Consider the following 19,257-nt stretch of genomic DNA (forward strand, 5'->3'; position numbering starts at 1 on the left):
TTATGATTCATGAAATTTTGCATCATAATAGTTCTATAGGGGAAGGTTGGGTTAGTTTGAGGAAGAGAATGTTTAATACATCAAATCCGAATAAATACACCTATACCACTAATTGCGTGCCTGTTGCAATCTTAATGAAATGCAACGATCTTTTTCCGTGCTCTTTTCGTTAAATTTATAATGCTAAAGATAAAGATAACTATTTGAAAATTTACTTTAAATAACACTCAATTCGAGAAAACAATAAAGATCCGTAATCACTCATATTCTCAATATAAATTGAGTTTAATATCAAAAATATAAAATTTTAACTTATTCTTAAATCGAGATAACAAAAATCTGTGATAAGTTCACATAAAAAAATTATCTTGATGTAAATTCGGTTGCCATTTTGTATTTGACTACTCTATAGAGTCTACCGAAAGACAGCACTTTTGCAAATCTTATATAGGTAGACATTTCAAACGATGCATATAAAGCATTATTCATATAAAATTTGGATACATTTATCGATATCTTTTTATACTTTTAATAAATTATTCACCAAAAATTCTGCACAACTTTTCCTGTATGTAGAGCCGTATTTATTCAAAGCTTTTCAAATTACGAAGCTAGTGAGAAAAATAAAACAAAACAAGATTCCTAGTACAAGAAACTACGTACAGCGATAGAGATTATTTATATTTCTTTCTCTCTCACAAAAAATAAAAAGTTTCCCTATGTGAACCGGACTAATGTTTTGTTCGCTATTACTTTAAATATCGGAGTATATATCTTATATAAAAATTAATATTTGTTTGTACATAATGCACAACAAGTTCAACAAGTTAAACCACAAGACCAATTTTCTACTTTTTTCTAAGCTACTTTTGGTTTTTAAACTTCAATAAAATAGAATATCTGAAAATGTAGCTCAGCAAGCGTCCTCAAAATTTGCATCAACAATTTTGACGTCCATACGAATATTTGGAAAAAGAGGTCGGTCTAACCAAGTGCCATGCCACTCAAATATCTGGTAAACTACAACAGACGGAATTTCAAAACTTTTAGTAATAGTGGGCGTGACACTTCCCATATAAAGTAAATACTAGAGTATTCAAAAACCGAAACCGGTTAACCGTTTTTTTTTTTGTTTGAAAACCGACCGATTTCGAATAGTTCATATTTTCGAATTATTCGACTGGCCGGTTTTTTGGTGTCGGTTAACCGGTTTTTTTATGGATGAAATTTTCTTTAAATTTTGGGATAAAATAACTACTTTTATAAACATTTTGTGTTAATTATTCTATCTAAATACTTTCGGTTTACTTTTTATTTTCCTACTTTACTATTTGCTAATATTTTGAAACTTTTGTATAGATAGTTCAAAAATATAGTCCATTTGTCTAGTACAATTCAATATCTTCCTAATGGTTTAATTTTTGCTAATTTTACGTTTAGCTGAGAAATGTTTCATCTGATTTTGGATTTTCGAAAATATAGTCCAAAATGTGACTATATTTCCGTATTATTATGGTCTAATCATAAAATTTTTAGGGGATTTCTATAAATAGTGAGTACCAAAAAAATATTTTTTGTGGACGTCGTTTTATCCTAATTAATTTTCTCAGATGAAAAGTAGAAATATCCATTAAAATTTTTAAAAATATGAACTTCCTCGTGCCATTTACAAATTTTTTTATTCTTCATATAAAAATGTGAATTTTAAGGTATTAAGCTATTTCCATAAGATGTCTTCAATATTGTTAAAATTATAATTTCAAATATTTAAACAAATTTATCTTTCTGTATACAGCTAATCACAAAAATAAGTATACAGATATACCGACGATGGGTTCTATTTTAAAAAAGTTATTATTTTTTCAAGAAACAAAAAAGTAACACATTTATTTATTAAAAACAATTATGATAATTATTATTCACTACTTTTTTTCTTCATATTTTGGTTCTTTGAGTTCTCATTTAAGCTGAAGTTAAAAAGGTACAAAATTTACGTCACAAAAGTAAGTATACAGATCATTTCAATATATATTTGATTTAATGATATTAACAAAATTTATGAAAATTTTACTTGTATTAATATAATTACTTTTTAATAAAATATTTTTTACACAATAACTTGGAAAAAATCTACTTTTAGTTCTGAAATCTTGAAATTTGGGCCGATTGGATCCGGAATTAATTAGTAGCACAGTTTTTTTTTTCATTTCTACGATTTTTTTTTCACTTTAGACCCCGGATTTTGGATCTGGTGGTCATTGAACCCTCCAAATGATGCATTGGAAATAGAATTTTTAACTTTTGAAAAGAGTTGTTATTTCGAAATTAATGTTATATGCATGGATTTGGCCATTTTGAACAGAGTACGTTCTTAAAAAACCGAAATTTAACTCCGATTTCTTAAGACTTACAACATAAACTTTAAAATTTGGATAATTCTATATATTTCCTTTAATTTAAACAGGTTTTCCAAATACTCCGATTTCCAAAGCATACAATAATGCTACCAATCATATCTTGATATACTCGATACAATAACCATGTTTTATGGATCGGACATTTTATTTGTTCTAGCAACAAATTAAGATGTATCCGTGTTCAAAATTGTTCAATTCGTATTCATACCACCAATTGAGCCTGATTTAATATAAAAATCTTACTATTTTGGACAATAATCAATTTCAGAACCGATATGTAGTGTAAGTTATTGACATGGTCACCATTTGACGATTATTGGTAGTATTTAGGAGTATGTAATGGATGATTGGAACCAAAAAACTTGTTTTAATTAATGGATACTAGTACAAATATTATTAATATCGCATTTTAAGATATAAATTTTAGGAAATCGCCGTTAAATATCGAATATGAACGCTATACTATGTTAAAAACGGCAATGTTCCGCAATAGATTGCACATATTGTAAAGAAACAATTAATTTAAAAGTTAAAATATCGTCTTCCAATGCATCATAATGAACAAACGAGGGATATTATTGAATATCCGATTCAAAACTCTGGGGGTTTAAATAGTCAGATGTTCTTAAATAGGAAAAAATGCTCCTATCAATAATATTCAGATGAATTACCAAAAATTTCAATTTTTCGGAACAAAAAGTGAATTATCTGTATACTTACTTTTGTCACGTCACACCTTAAATGAGAACTCAAGTAACCAAAATAACCCGGAAAAAAGTAGTGAATAATAATTATCATAATTGTTTTTAATAAATCAATGTGTTACTTTTTTGATTTTTGAAAAAATAATATCCTTTTTTAAATAAAACCAATTGTCAGTATTTCTGTATACTTATTTTTTATTATGTTATTTTCGGAAAATTTATATATCATTTTTGCAGAAAAAAATACCTAAATAAAAAAACCGGTTAACCGGTTTTTACACTTAAAACCGTATTCGAAACCGGTTTTTTAGAAAATGCGATTTTTCGAATTATTCGAAAACCGGTTTTTTAAACAAACCGGGTTTTGAATACTCTACTAAATTACTAATACTAAATTTTGAATATTTGAAAACTATATAAGCTAGTATATTAAAAAATGAAAGTGCTTTAAAGGGTTACTATTTAAATGTATGCACATTTCTTTAGGTCGTCTTAAAATTAATGACCTTGGCATCTCCCATTCCTAGTAAATTCTCCTGCCTTTTGTACGAAAAACAGTGCCATCAATAGAAATATTTAAAAAAGTCAGCGGTTCAGAAATCTAGGAAACTATAAAATATAGTGCCCTAAAATTTTGTACAAGATACTTTACTATTAATATAAATATTTAGAACATTAATGGGCGGACCAGCAAGGGAAGTTACTCCTTGACAAAGCAAAATTAAATTCGTATGTTAAATACGTTAAAATTATTTAACAAATAATTTTACTATTCAAATGTACATTTGTTTAAGGAAAACACGTGAGAGCTAAACGCTTCAAATAAAGCACGAGTCTATGTGAATATACATAGTTGATCATTTCATTACGGTAACTGCAGCAAAGCACATACGATCAGATTTTTTTTAACCTAACATTTTATTGAAACGCCATGAAATTTAAAAAAAATATATATATAAAAAAATAAAAAAACTAATTACGGTAAACTTAAAAATCATAATTCATGTCGTACATAAATATAAAATTATAGTTACGATTTAATTTTTGAGCACTAAGCATAAAATCGGTTTTGAGAATGTCAAATAATAAATCTTAATTTTCCAACTCTAGAAGCACTCATGCACTCCCACACCGTAAGAGAGCCACCACCATTTTTCACCTACTGCATACGTTCTTTTGTTCTAAGGCAGTACCTCGCTTTATCCATACTGTGTGCCGAATCTTATATACCCTTCACCATAATGTTTTATGGGTTCTCACTTAATCCGTGCACTACATGCATAATCTAATATTTCTAGGTTCAATATTATAGAAAATTCAAGAAGTACGCTTTGAAGAACGACAAAGTACTAAAAAGTGCCCTTTTATAGGTTTTTACATAATCATACTTAATTACATATTTCTAGGTTCAATATTATAGAAAAATCCAAAAGTGCCTTTTAAAGACTGAAAAAGTGCCAAAAAGTTCCATTTTATACGTTCTAACTTAATCCGGGCTCTACATGCTTAATTTCATATTTCTAAGTTCAATATTACAGAAATTTCAAAAAGTACCTTTTGAAGAACGAAAAAGTACCAAAACGTACCCATTTATGGGTTCTCACTTAATCCAGACTCTACATACTTAATTTCATGTTTCTAGGTTCAACATTATAGAAATTTCAAAAAGTACCTTTTGAAGAATGAAAAAGTACCAAACTTAATTTCATGTTTCTTCACAGAGGCAAAAAATATACACGCCTGGTACCAAATTGACCCAAAATTTTTCAATAACATCCATTGTCAAGTATATACATGCATACAACAACAACATGTAATGTAGACCACGCAACAATTCGTTGTCGCAATCTAAACTTTATGCACATCCGTTGACAAAATGTTAACAAACGTGGTAAGCTCACTATTGGCAACGGATTTTGAGCTTACCACGTTTATTAAATTTTAGACAACGGATTTGTATAAAGTTTAGATTGCGACAACGAATTATTACATTACGTGTTGTTGTTGTATGTATATTAGAGTGATTCAAGCTTGTATGAAGGAAAAATATTGTTCTTAGGTTGTAAAACTATGTCATACAAAAAATTAGGCTGATTGAATAACGTTAACAGGTGCCGCAACGTCTCTGAATATATATTATAGAAAATTAAAAAAAAAACCTTTTGTGGAACGAAAAAGTGCCAAAAAGTCCCCTTTTATAGGTTCTTACCTAATCAAGGCCCTACATGCTAAATTTCATGTTTCTAGGTTCAATATTATAGAAAATTCAAAAAGTACCTTTTGTAGAACAAAAAAGTACCAAAATGTCCCCTTTTATGTGTTCTGACCTAATCCAGGCTCTACATACTTAATTTCATGTTCCTAGGTTCAATATTATAGAAAATTCAAAAAGTTACTTTTGTAGAACGAAAAAATACTAAAAAGTACCCTTTTATAGGTTCTTACCTAGTCAAGGCTCTACATGCTAAATTTTATGTTTCTAGGTTCAATATTATATAAAATTCAAATAGTACATTTTGTAGAACGAAAAATTACCAAAAAGTCCCCTTTTATGTGTTCTGGCCTAATCCGGGCTCTACATACTTAATTTCATGTTTCTTGGTTCAATATTATAGAAAATTCATAAAGTACCTTTTGTAGAACGAAAAAGTACCAAAAAGTCCCCTTTAATGTGTTCTCGCCTAATTCGGGTTCTACAAACTTAATTTCATGTTTCTAGGTTCAATATTATAGGAAATTCAAAAAGTACTATTTGTAGAACGAAAAAGTACCAAAAAGTCCCCTTATATAGCTTCAATATTATAGAAAATTCAAAAAGTACCTTTTGTAAAACGTAAAAGTACCAAAAAGTCCCCTTTGATGTGTTCTCGCCTAATCCATGCGCTACATAGTTAATTTCATGTTTCTAGCCAATTACAACATAACGTGATGTTCATTCTTAGCTTTGTGTTTATAAACAAGAAATTACAATAACAAAAAAATTTACACTTTGATACTGTGTTTTGTTTTCGTTTGTTTATTTCTGTATAAGCATGCACGAAAAATGTAAATTTTTGATGAAATTTTCAGAGGTGGTCTCGGATTTTTACTCATATCTTCGTTATTTATGGGCCGATTGGGCTGATTTTAAATAGCATTCTATTCGATCGTATTTCCGATAGAAATTTTGACAATTCGGATCTCGCAGATATCTAGGGTCTTCTGAAAACTGATTTCAACAAACACACACACAGACAGACGGACATGGCTAAATCGACTCCGCTATCTATAAGGATCCAGAATATACAGTGATGTTCGATGAAATAGAGCCACCATCACGTCCAAAGTTGCTCTCCGCTTAAAATCTCTCCTACAAAGAATAGAGTTGGAAAAACTAACTGAAATTTTATATTGATCTGTTATGAATATAATACCATTATTATACCACCATCAGTGGTGATAGAGGGTATATATAAGTTTGTTATTCCGTGTGTAACACCTAGAAATATTCATCTGAGACCCAACAAAGTATATATATTCTTGATCCTTATAAAATTCTGAGTCGATTTAGCTATGTCCGTCTGCCTAAAACACGCTCACGTTAATACTAAGCAAAAGAAATAAACCAAATTCACCAAAAAAAAATCAGCAAAATCGGTTCACAACGTTAAAAGTTATGAGTAAAAATTTCAGACTACCTCGAAAAAAATTACGTTTTTTTCGTAATTCTTAAGTCGTTTTCTCAGAATTTTGAATTTTGTCACACATTATTTTTTTTACCCAGGGATCAATTATGTTGAAAATCAAAACAATCGATCCAAAATTTCCCGTAGCCCCCATACAAAGGTACATATTTCCGGAAATGGATTTATCGTGAATAACTTCCTCAAATATATGGGTATCAACTCAAAATTTTGCACATATAAATAAAATATCAACAAAAATCATACTACCAACGTAGATTAGTATCGGTCCACAATTGGTCATAGCTCCCATATAAGGCCCTCTTTCGAAAATCACCCAAACGCGCATATTTCACCGATAAATAAAGCTATCAAGATAAAATTTAACATGAATACATTTTGTATGTATAAATCACTCTTAAAAATTTTTTCCGAATCGGTCCATAATTGGTCATAGCTCCCATATAAGGCCCACTTCCGAAAAACATTTAAAAGCTCATATTTCATTGTCAAATAAAGCTATCTTGATAAAATTCGGCACAAATATGTTTAGACTAAATATGAATCATTCTACGAAATTTTTTCCGGATAGGCCCATAATTGGTCATAGCTCCCATATAAAGTCCACTTCCGAAAATCACTTAAATGGATATATTTCATTGAATTATAAAGATATCGGGATAAAACTCGACACAAATATGTTTTGTATACATACAAATCATTCTACAAATTTTTTTACCGATCGGTCCATTATTGGTCAGAGCTCCCATATAAGGCCCACTTCCAAAAATCTCTTAAAAACACATATTTCATTGTCAAATAAAGCTATCGTGATAAAATTCGACATAAATATATTTTGTCTAAATATGAATTACTCTACTAAATTTTTTTCGGATAGGCCCATAATTGGTCATAGCCCCATATAAGGTCCACTTCCAAAAATCACTTAAACGCATATATTTCATTGAATTCTAAAGCTATTGGGATAAAATTCGACAAGAATATGTTTTGTGTATATTCAAATCATTTTACCAATTTTTTTACGGATCGGTACATTATTGGTCATAGCTCCCATATAAGGCCCACTTACGAAAATCACTTAAAAGCACATATTTGATTGTCAAATAAAGCAATCTTGATAAAATTGGACACAAATATGTTTTGTCTTTATATAAGTCACTCTACGAAATTTTTTCCGGATAGACTCATAATTGGTCATAGCTCCCATGTAAAGTCCACTTCCGAAAATCACTTAAACGCAGATATTTCATTAAATTCTAAAACTATAAGGATAAAATTCGACTTGAATATATTCTAGGTACATATAAATCATTCTACCACTTTTTTCCCTGATCGGTCCATTATTGACCATAGCTCCCATATAAGTCTCACATCCGAAAATCACTTAAGCGGACATATTTAATTGTCAAATAAAGTTAAATTGATAAAATTCGACACAAATATGTTTTGTCTTTATATGAATCACTCAACGAATTTTTTTCTGGATAGGCTCCCATAGAGGGTCCACTTGCGAAAATCAGTTAAATGCATATATTTCTTTGAATAATAAAGCTATCGGGATAAAGTACGACTTGAATATGTTTTGTAAGCATATAAATCATTCTACCAAACCTTACACAAATACATATAAAGTCCACTTCCGAAAATCACCTAAACGCAAATATTTCATTAATTAATAAATCTATTGTAGTAAAAATCGACTTGATTTTTTTGACATATTTTTTCCTTATCGGTAGATAATTGGTCACAACTCCCATATAAGGACCCTTTCCGAAAATTACTCAAATGCACATTGACGATCAAAGTTATCGGGATAAAACTCGACATAAATGTGTATTTTGTATATATAAATCATTCTACGGAATTTTTTTCCGGATCGGTCCATAGATTGTCTTATTTCCCATATAAGGTATACTTCTGAAAATCACTTAATTCGTAATTAAATGATTACATCCGGATAAAATTCGAAATGAGTATGTTCTGTGTACAGATAAATCAATATATTAAAATGTTTTCAAACTGGCCTATTAATATACATACATATATCTCGACATAATTAAAATTAGTTTGACATATGCATAAATGTTAGTACCCGCAATACGGAAACAAAAATTTTGCCAAGTTATCTAAAAATTAAAAATAAAAAGTAGCTTGCTGGTGGAGGGTATTTAAGATTCAGCATAGCCGAATATAACTTGTTTTTGCAATAATTTATGCGTCGCTATTCGTAATTTTAATGAAATTTTAAATTAAGCTATATAAAATGTTGTGACAAAAAATAGAGCCAGTTTGTAAAAATATAAAAACTTAACAATTTGTAGACAATTTTCAAATTGAAATCGATCCAAATAGTAAGTTTAAGGATTATTTTTACAATCCAGGGTATAAATATACATACATAAAACCCAATTAATGGATTTTGTATGTTTTTGTGTATCGTTATATGCGAATTTAGATTATGAAATTTTTTGAAAATGTAACCATTACCCCAATCAATATATATACCAGGGTGCTCCTGGTTGCGAATTTTGCTCGTCCATCCCTCTAGAATTGTTCTATTGATTGAAAAACTATGTCATACAAAACATTAGGCTAAAGTTTCCAAGTGCATTTACAAGGGGAAAAATCGATTTTTTACAGTTTTTTATCAAATTTTACCATTTAATAATAAACTTTGCACTTTATTGTGAAGTAATCGTAATGTACACACAATAAGCTTTTCGAAATGATATAAAACACAAATATTGGTTGAAAAAATTTTAAGTTATTGCAAATTCCCCACACCATTAACGTGTCTCACAGCACATGTATTTGAAATGTGACAAAAAATTAACATGTTTTAGGATATATTGTAAAAAAAATATTTTGTTCTATATATATAATTACTCGAATATTAACTTTTGTCCTTATAAGATAACGCAAACTTGTTCTTAGCTATGGTCAAAAAAGTTTGATTTTGCAACGTCCGTTTCAAAACACCAATTTCAGTTTTTTTGAAACTTGGTTAAACAAATTTTAAAATTTTTAGAAGATCTCATGGGGAGTTATGGACAATATATAAGGGAATATTCGCCTTTTTTGTAATATTTTAGAGAACACGTATTAATTTTTTACTGTTTGACATTTTAAATAAAGTATTTTAAGAGTACTATAATATATAATATAACATATACAGTTAATCTCAAAAATAAGTATACAGAAATACTGACAATTGGTTTTATTTAAAAAAGGATATTACATATTTTTTCAAAAATCAAAAAAGTAACACATTTATTTATTAAAAACAATTATGATAATTATTATTCACCACTTTTTTTCTTCATATTTTGGTTCTTTGAGTTCTCATTTAAGCTGAAGTTAAAAAGGTGCAAAATTTACGTCACAAAAATAAGTATACAGATAATTTTAATATGTATTTGGCTTAATGATATTAACAAAATTCATGAAAATTTTACCGTTTGAATGTAATTATTTTATAATAAAATATTCTGTACACTATAACATGGAAAAAATTCACTTTTTGTTCCGAAAAATTTAAATTTTTGGTAATTGATTTGAATATTATTTATAGGAGCATTTTTTCCTATTTAAGAACATCTGACTATTTAAACCCCCGGAGTTTTGGATCGGGTATTCAATAATATCCCTCGTTTGTTCATTATGATGCATTGGAAGACGATATTTTAACTTTTAAATAAATTGTTTCTGTACAATAATTGCAATCCATTGCGGAACATTGCCGTTTTTAACATAGTATAGCGTTCATATTCGATATTTAACGACGATTTCCTAAAATTTATATCTTAAATTGCGATATTAATATTATTTGTACTAGTATCCATTAATTAAAACAAGTTTTTTGGTTCCAATCATCCATTACACACTTCTAAATACTACCAATAATCGTCAAATGGTGACCATGTCAATAACTTACACTACATATCGGTTCTGAAATTGATTATTGTCCTAAATAGTAAGATTTTTATATTAAATCAGGCTTAATTGGTGGTATGAATACGAATTGAACAATTTTGAACACATACATCTTAATTTGTTGCTAGAACAAATAAAATGTCCGATCCATAAAACATGGTTATTGTATCAAGTTTATCAAGATATGATTGGTAGCATTATTGTATGCTTTGGAAATCGGAGTATTTGGAAAACCTGTTTAAATTAAAGGAAATATATAGAATTATCCAAATTTTAAAGTTTATGTTGTAAGTCTTAAGAAATCGGAGTTAAATTTCGGTTTTTTAAGAACGTACTCTGTTCAAAATGGCCAAATCCATGCATATAACATTAATCTCGAAATAACAACTCTTTTCAAAAGTTAAAAATTCTATTTCCAATGCATCATTTGGAGGGTTCAATGACCAGATCCAAAATCCGGGGTCTAAAGTGGAAAAAATCGTAGAAGTGGGAAAAAAAACTGTCCTACTAATTAATTCCGGAGCCAATCGGCCCAAATTTCAAGATTTCGGAACTAAAAGTAGATTTTTTCCAAGTTATTGTGTAAAAAATATTTTATTAAAAATATTTTAAAATGTGTAAAAAATATTTTATTTATTAATACAAGTAAAATTTCCATAAATTTTGTTAATATAATTAAACCAAATATATACTGAAATGATCTGTATACTTACTTTTGTGACGTAAATTTTGCACCTTCTTAACTTCAGCTTAAATGAGAACTCAAAGAACCAAAATATGAAGAAAAAAGTAGTGAATAATAATTATCATAATTGTTTTTAATAAATAAATGTGTTACCTTTTTGATTTTTGAAAAAATAATATCCTTTTTTAAATAAAACCAATTGTCAGTATTTCTGTATACTTATTTTTGAGATTAACTGCATATCTGAAGTTCTTTCATTAACCCCTTGAACTGTGGAGTTGAAAGGTCAAATTTTGCAATATTTGTGAATTCTCAGTGTACCATATCGAAATAATGTGTGTATACATGTATGTATGTATGTATGTATGTATGTATGTATGTATGTATGTATGTATGTATGTATGTATGTATGTATGTATGTATGTATGTATGTATGTATGTATGTATGTATGTATGTATGTATGTATGTATGTATGTATGTATGTATGTATTATGTATGTATGTATGTATGTATGTATGTATGTATGTATGTATGTATGTATGTATGTATGTATGTATGTATGTATGTATGTATGATGTATGTATGTATGTATGTATGTATGTAGTATGTATGTATGTATGTATGATGTATGTATGTATGTATGTATGTATTATGTATGTATGTATGTATGTATGTATGTATGTATGTATGTATGTATGTATGTATGTATGTATGTATGTATGTATGTATGTATGTATTCGTTTATCTTGGAAACTATTACAGTTAAAATCTTTTTGCACGAAGAACTTTAACATACATGTAAACATTTTGGGTAATAAATTGGTGAACTACCAATGGTGGGAGCGGCACCTCACATATGAATTAAATAAAAAAAACCTTTTATCTGGGAAAATAATAGAACGAGATTCTTAAAATTTTGCACTTTCATATTCATCTGAACATTTAAAAAAAAGCGGACTTTCATCAGGGGGTGGCTTAGCACCCCCTTATGAATTAAATAGAAAAAAATGTATATCTATGATACTATAGAAGCTAGAATCTTCTAATTTTACATGAAGAACTTTGACATTCATGTGAACATTTAGAGAAAAATGGGCGGACTTCCAATGGGAGGATTGGCCCCCACCATATGAATTAAATACAATACAATATTATTCACATTTTTCAAAGCTTACATTAGAATCCTTATTAGCGTTCGCAAAAATTGGCGAACTTGCAATAATTTGCGTGGCATCTCCCATGTGTATGTTGTTTTTTTTCATACTGCTTTTAGGGTAGCAAAGCACACTGGGTATAGCTAGTATTTAATAAAGATGACTGGAATTTTTAGTAAATTTTTATGTTTTAAATAACAGCAAAAAAGTAAATTAACCCTTTAAAACACATGGGACAAATGTAACCCCGAAGTTAAAAAAATTGTAAAAACACATTTGAATAATGATCTATATAATTGGATTAATAATAGAAATAAAACAATAAATTTTATATTATGGAATAAAAACTTATAAATTAACCCTTTTTGAACATATAAAGTATGTATTTTTAAATATGTTATGTCGAAAATCTACCGAAAAATGGACTTCATAAATTAGCAGTTTTAAAAACAAAATTTTTACTCCATAGTCAAAAAGGGTTAAAGTATAATTTGTATACTCGTTATATGTATACGTTTTTGTTATATTTCTGATATTTCTCTAATTATATAGAGCTTTATTCAAATGGATAGTGCTTTTTAAAATTTTTGAACTTTGGTGTTAAATTGTTCCCAAGTGCCTTAAAGGGTTAATTTTCCTTATTATACTCTATTTTAAATGTCGGATTTTATAAGATAAATTCCAGTAATTTTTAGTAAATATGGACAACAAATAAATAATATTTCGATACGGCCTTCTGAGAATTCGCAAATATAGCAAAATTTAACGTTTGAACTCCACATTTTATGGGTTAAGAATGCCCGATTTCAATAAAACTTTAAATATATATTTTATATTATCTGGTCTATAATACTCTAGAAATACTTTGTTTAAAATGAACAGCAGAAAAGAATTAATACGTACTCTCTAAAATATTACAAAAAAAAAAATGCGATTTTCCCGAAATCCTCCGAGTTCAAACAAATACAGCTAAACTGTAAGAAGTATTGATTTAATTGTTTTACCGTTTTATCCCCTTATATATTGTTCATAAATCCCCATGAGATCTTCTAATTTCTTAAAATGCTATAAACGATCAAAAATATATTTTTTTGAACAATGGGGCTGTTCTCCTACATCCTATATATGATGTAAAATTTCTTATAAATTGAATTATTAATAATATTTACTAAAATACAATTGAATTTGTTATCAAATTTAGATTAAAGGCGCATTCACAATGCTAGCAAAATTTTCAGGGGGTGTTCTCAATGCTAGCAACCAATTCTTTTTAAAACACGCGATTATCTTGCGGCCACAATATCACTATTTGATCTTGTACACATTTTAATTAATTTTCTAACAGTTTTTTATATAATTTGTATAAATTTTAATTGATAATTTTTGATTTTAAAATTATTATAAAATAAACGTCAACAAATTTTTCATACAAAATGAAACTGAAGTTCAAGTATGTTCAATTTTTTCACAGAAATTAAGTTACATTTTTGTACTAAAAATGAAAGGAAAATATATGAAAAACTATAAACAAGAAAGGGATGGATAAAAAAACAAAATTGTTGCTAGCATTTTGGCCGTTTCCAATTAGTTGTCGCAATTTCTTTATTTATCTTTGGGCGATTTTCTTACTAAATTCAAAATTGAAAAGGAAATAAGAAATGTTCCACAACAAAATGCATTTCATTTTATTATAACAACATCATTTTATAAAATACAAGCATTTGGAACTGAAAAACTAACGTAATATTTTTATAATTTTATTCAAATCACGTCAAGCAGCAATATAAAGATAGCGTTTTCAATTAGCTGACCACAGCTGTATATATTTATTTTTCTTAAAAGTTTGTTTTTATTGTCAAAAATCTATTATAAACAAAAATATGAAATTAAGAAAACCGAATCAACAAATATTTTATCCTAATTGTATGCAACACTAACACATAAAATGACAGCCAAATTGTACAGTTTTGCCAAGTTAAACATAAAACAGCACAATAGTTAATATAGGTTTATTATTTGTTTATGAATATCACAATTTTATTATTGGATTTTAAGGCTAATGTGTGCATAAACTATTGTGTACATTTTAAATACAAGCGTTAATTATTTGCTGATATTTTTAAAACAAACTAACATTTTTATTATCAAACGTTCGCTTTCTAAAACTTAAGAGCAGCTAATTTCTTGTCAATTTAAAATTACGTTTAATTTAACTCCATAAAAACAACGAAAATAAGTTAGAATGCTATATTCGGCTATGCCGAATCTTAAATACCCTCCACCTGCACGCTACTTTTTATTAAAACCCAATATAAATATGTTATAAATGGTTGAAGTTATAGGGCATAATTATAGTTTATACCAGAGGAGCTCAATATTGCCATTACATAGCACGCGTGATAGGGTAAGAAAATTCTGCTGACGCTAAGTTGATACACATACACTATAGGTTTAATTCTTCTTCTTTTTATAATGAGCAATATCAGTTGGTTTGCTCTCAACTTGAAAAACAAAATCAAATCAGTTGCTGATCAGTACTTGTCGAAGCAAGGTCTACGCGCGACGTTTTTTAAAATACACACAGAAATACAACAACAAAATTTTGAGAAAGCCGAATTAATGTAGGAGAACACGAAAGAACAGTTTTTTATATATAGACTTTGATATACGCTGGCTGTCAAAATCCGTAACAAATATTTGACAGTTAGCATATACTTTATAGTTTGTAGTAATTTTATTAATATACTTTTATTTTGAATTGAATTCTGTTCTCTGCTGCTTTACCAACACAAATAAAACTATGGTAGTATGTATTTGAGCATCTCTGGTTTATACTAAGGAAATTTTACTAACCCAGCTAAAAACGATTATATATGGATCATATATGAATCATATATGGACCATATATATTCATATATGTTCATATCCGAAAAATGGCGATATATGATCATGTCATATATGGACACATATATGGAATTATATATGAAAAAATTTTCCATATATGGATAAGTATGGAAATATATGAACATATATGAAAATATATGGAGATTATGCCCAATTCCGCCAATTTTCGGATATGAACATATATGAAAATATATGCTTCATATATGAATCCATATATGATCCATACATTATTTAGCTGGGTAAGTATATACTTTAGTACTAAAGTATATTATTTCCCTTATGGAGAACTGTATATGTTTTGTTTCCGTAATTAAGATACTATTTATCATTTTGTAACTTCTTTATGGATGTAACTAATTTTGATTAGGCCCTGAAACATTTGAATTAAGTGATTTTCAGATACCGACCGATTATTCTATGACCTATTATGTGCCGATCCTGCCGATAACTTATATGGGAACTATGACTAATAATGGACCAATTCGAAAAAAATAATCAAAATGATTTATCTATAAACAGAACATATTTAATAATAAATTATGTGGTATTAAGTGGTTTTCAGAAGTGAACATTATATGGGAGCTAGTTATGGACCGATACTGAAAAAATTACTGTGGAATATTTTAACGAATGATTATACATATATGAATATGTTTTGTATATAGATATAAATCATTCAGTGAAAATTTTTCCGGATCAGTCCACAATTGATACTAGCTCCCATATCAGGTCCACATCCTAAAATCACTTAAACAAGCTTAATTCATTGATGAATAAAGCTATGTGGATAAAATTCGACATGGATATGTTTTGTGTACATATGAATTACTTTTTATTTTTATTTTTTAATTTTTTCGGATCGGTCCATAATTGGGCATAGCTCCCATATATGGTCCACAATCCGAAAATCACTTAAATGCGATAATCACATATATCACATATACAGATGCGTTCAAAAAAATAGGAGTGAGACTTAAAAATAATTGTGCAGCTTAATAAAAAAAAAAACATTTACCATAAAGTTTACCAAATAACGCATTTAGAGGTGGTTTCATACATGGACGAATTTTTAATGCAGGCATACGACAACAAATTACATTTTTTAATCTAAATGAATTCAGAAAATATATTAGAAGTCCATTAATAGAAAAATATTAAGCTCTAACCAACTTTCAAAGACGTTGTATAATAGGAATGATTCACGATGGGTCTTGACAAAAAGGGTATGGTCTAAAAAATGTTAAATGGTATCGTAGACCAAATGTTGTAGGTAAACATATTACCCCAAGATATGTTCTCATATTCCCAATAAACAAATTTGATAAAATGGCGGTATTGTGGTATGAAAACATTATTGATTCCAAATTGTTGGAAGGTCGTTCCATAGGAAGTAGGCCATTACATGCTTGTCCTCTGACTGATTCTACAGCAAAACGTTAAAAGACTTTGCATATAACGTATTTAAGGTTTTCTGAATAAATAACTGCATATTTGTGAAAACCGTTGTCGGAAAGACGTTAAGTTCCGGAGGCTCATATACCAAATTGTAAATAAAATCTTGACAAAAATGACTGACTGTACTGCTACACATTAATTAATAATATTTTAGATGAAATTCCCTTCGTTTTTGTTTTTATTTTAAAAATATTTGAACTTAAATCGAATACTCCTATTATTTTGAACAACAGATTTTCTATATAAATTTAAAAAAATATATATTTTTTTAAAATAAATTTCTTAAATATTTAAAATAACGATTATAAAATTAGAGAACAAGTTAAATAAATAAATCATAAAAATATTTAATTAAAAATCTAAATCTTTCACTAAAAAATTTATATTTGAAATTTTTGAATTTTTCACTCCTATTATTTTGAACGCAATATAAACGAATTCACGTCGAGTGAATGAATTATATTATGTCTTATGAATTATATTATGTCTTATCCCTTCTTTGAGATACCTTAATCATAATCAGAATCGGATTTAGTGATTAAAAATAAAACAAAAATGGTTCCGTTCGGTTTTTGCTTAAATCAACAATTTTATTACAGTATAAAATTTTTATTATAAATTTATAATCTATGAAAGTTAATATATCCGGTATGAGTTGTTATTTGTATATGAGTAGAATATTTAAAATAGGATCAAAAACTGCAAATTGGATACTTTAGCGTCGCCCACTTTGCGACCTTCTTTAGCCTTTCTCCTGTGTGTTTAATAGTACATAGAACACATAGAACTGGAAGAAAAAATCTCTTAACCGATTTAAAACATCTATATCTTTCGTCTATGTAAAAAGTGTGTCCACTTGCTTATCATTTGTTGAGACGGTTTTATATACAGTGCCGACAAAAATAATAGAAACGAGCTTATAGGTAATTTTTTAATTTTACCAATATCTTTGATTGTTTGTTTATGGTATCTATTAAACATCTGCATGGCTATACTTGTTCTTCAATTCACAGATATTCAAGATATATTAATTATAAGGTAGTGTTATCAGAACAGCTATTATGTTCATTTTGCTATTATGTTAATTTTTCGCCGTGGTGTATAATTAATGTCAAACTTTGTTAATATTTTGTAAATGTCAAACTTTTTTTCATTTTGTTAATGTCAAACTGGTTTCATTTTGTATATGTGAATTTTGTGATTAAAGTGAAATTGTGTGATTAGGGTATATTTTTGTGTTTTTAATCTTAAAAGTTTTAACATCAAAATAAATTATAAAAAGATTCAAATTTATAAAAACTTTTTGTTTAATATAAATTCGCTTTGATTTATTTGTCAGCTGTTTTTGAAAAGTTTCCCTTAAAGCCAATTCGCCTTCAAGTGCAGGCACAATGTCAAACTACATATAAAACAAATATAACCAATTCGCTTGGTATTCTGAATTCGCCGATGACACTACCTTATAAAATTAATATACCTTGCGTACACTATTGTGAAAATATTAAGCAAGAATGTGCAGGTTCGAACATATGAGTTATAATCACACACAACTTGCTTAATTTAGAAACGGAGTTGAGAGTTGTGTAGTGTTTGAGGCAAAAACATCTTAATGATAGCAAAAACATCTCGAAATCTACGAGTGTGATCAGTTCTAACTTTTACGTACAAACAGCCTTTATGCTTTGTAACCATAGTACGGCGCTAGTATTGATTTGAATGCGAAGATTTTCGGCAATTTACATATACACAACACGATCGTAAACGAACCTCTTAACAAGGGCGTAAAAAATACACAAAATTTATTTAGTTGCTTCAAAGCATTCAACAAGCATGTTGATGTCGCTTTGTTTCAGAAATTACAATTATTACAAATTATGGAATTTATTACAAATTATGGAAATTATTTATAGTCATTGATTATTTGCATTTTGTCGATTAAAAGTAAACTCTAAATTCTACTTATTTTGTTCTTGTAACAATGCGTTTTTTTTAAATTAAAATTCACTCATAAGTTGTCTCGAAACAGATCATACATTATTTCGATTTGTTTTTCACTCTTAACTCCATTGTCTCTGTTTCTTTTGTATTTGTTTGCTTTTATATTTGTATTGTTGTGTGAAGATGATCAACTGCTTTTTTAACTTCGGCCGCACTACAGACAGTATTCATAAAATAAACGAGTGACTTGTAAGTCATTTTTAACGCACTCGTGCAGATGCCTAGTATCTATGTGAGACCTCCGATACAGCAGTCAGATTCATATGCCTAAAAATTGCTGATAAAATCAATTTCAATAGGATATATCAACATTTTTATTGTTA

At 28.2% G+C, this 19,257-nt stretch overlaps 1 protein-coding gene across 8 annotated transcripts in view; it reads right to left on the reverse strand.

The window, feature by feature from the left end:
• LOC119605505 overlaps nt 1–19,257 on the reverse strand; it is a 97,541-nt gene that overhangs the window by 64,422 nt on the left and 13,862 nt on the right. Inside the window, exons 1-2 of one of the 8 annotated variants that reach the window (XM_037958662.1) lie at nt 11,451–11,461; nt 562–566 (exon numbers count right to left, since the gene is read on the reverse strand). The exons of the other annotated variants lie outside the window; for them this stretch is intronic. The gene's annotated coding sequence lies outside the window, so the exon portion shown is untranslated. Of the gene's footprint in view, nt 1–561; nt 567–11,450; nt 11,462–19,257 lie in introns of those variants that run through there. 8 annotated transcript variants of the gene reach the window in all.

The sequence above is a fragment of the Lucilia sericata genome, unplaced genomic scaffold, assembly GCF_015586225.1.
Source record: "Lucilia sericata isolate MDLA Ls3-8-SP2 unplaced genomic scaffold, ASM1558622v1 Contig000492F_arrow, whole genome shotgun sequence".
Lineage (NCBI taxonomy): Eukaryota > Metazoa > Arthropoda > Insecta > Diptera > Calliphoridae > Lucilia > Lucilia sericata.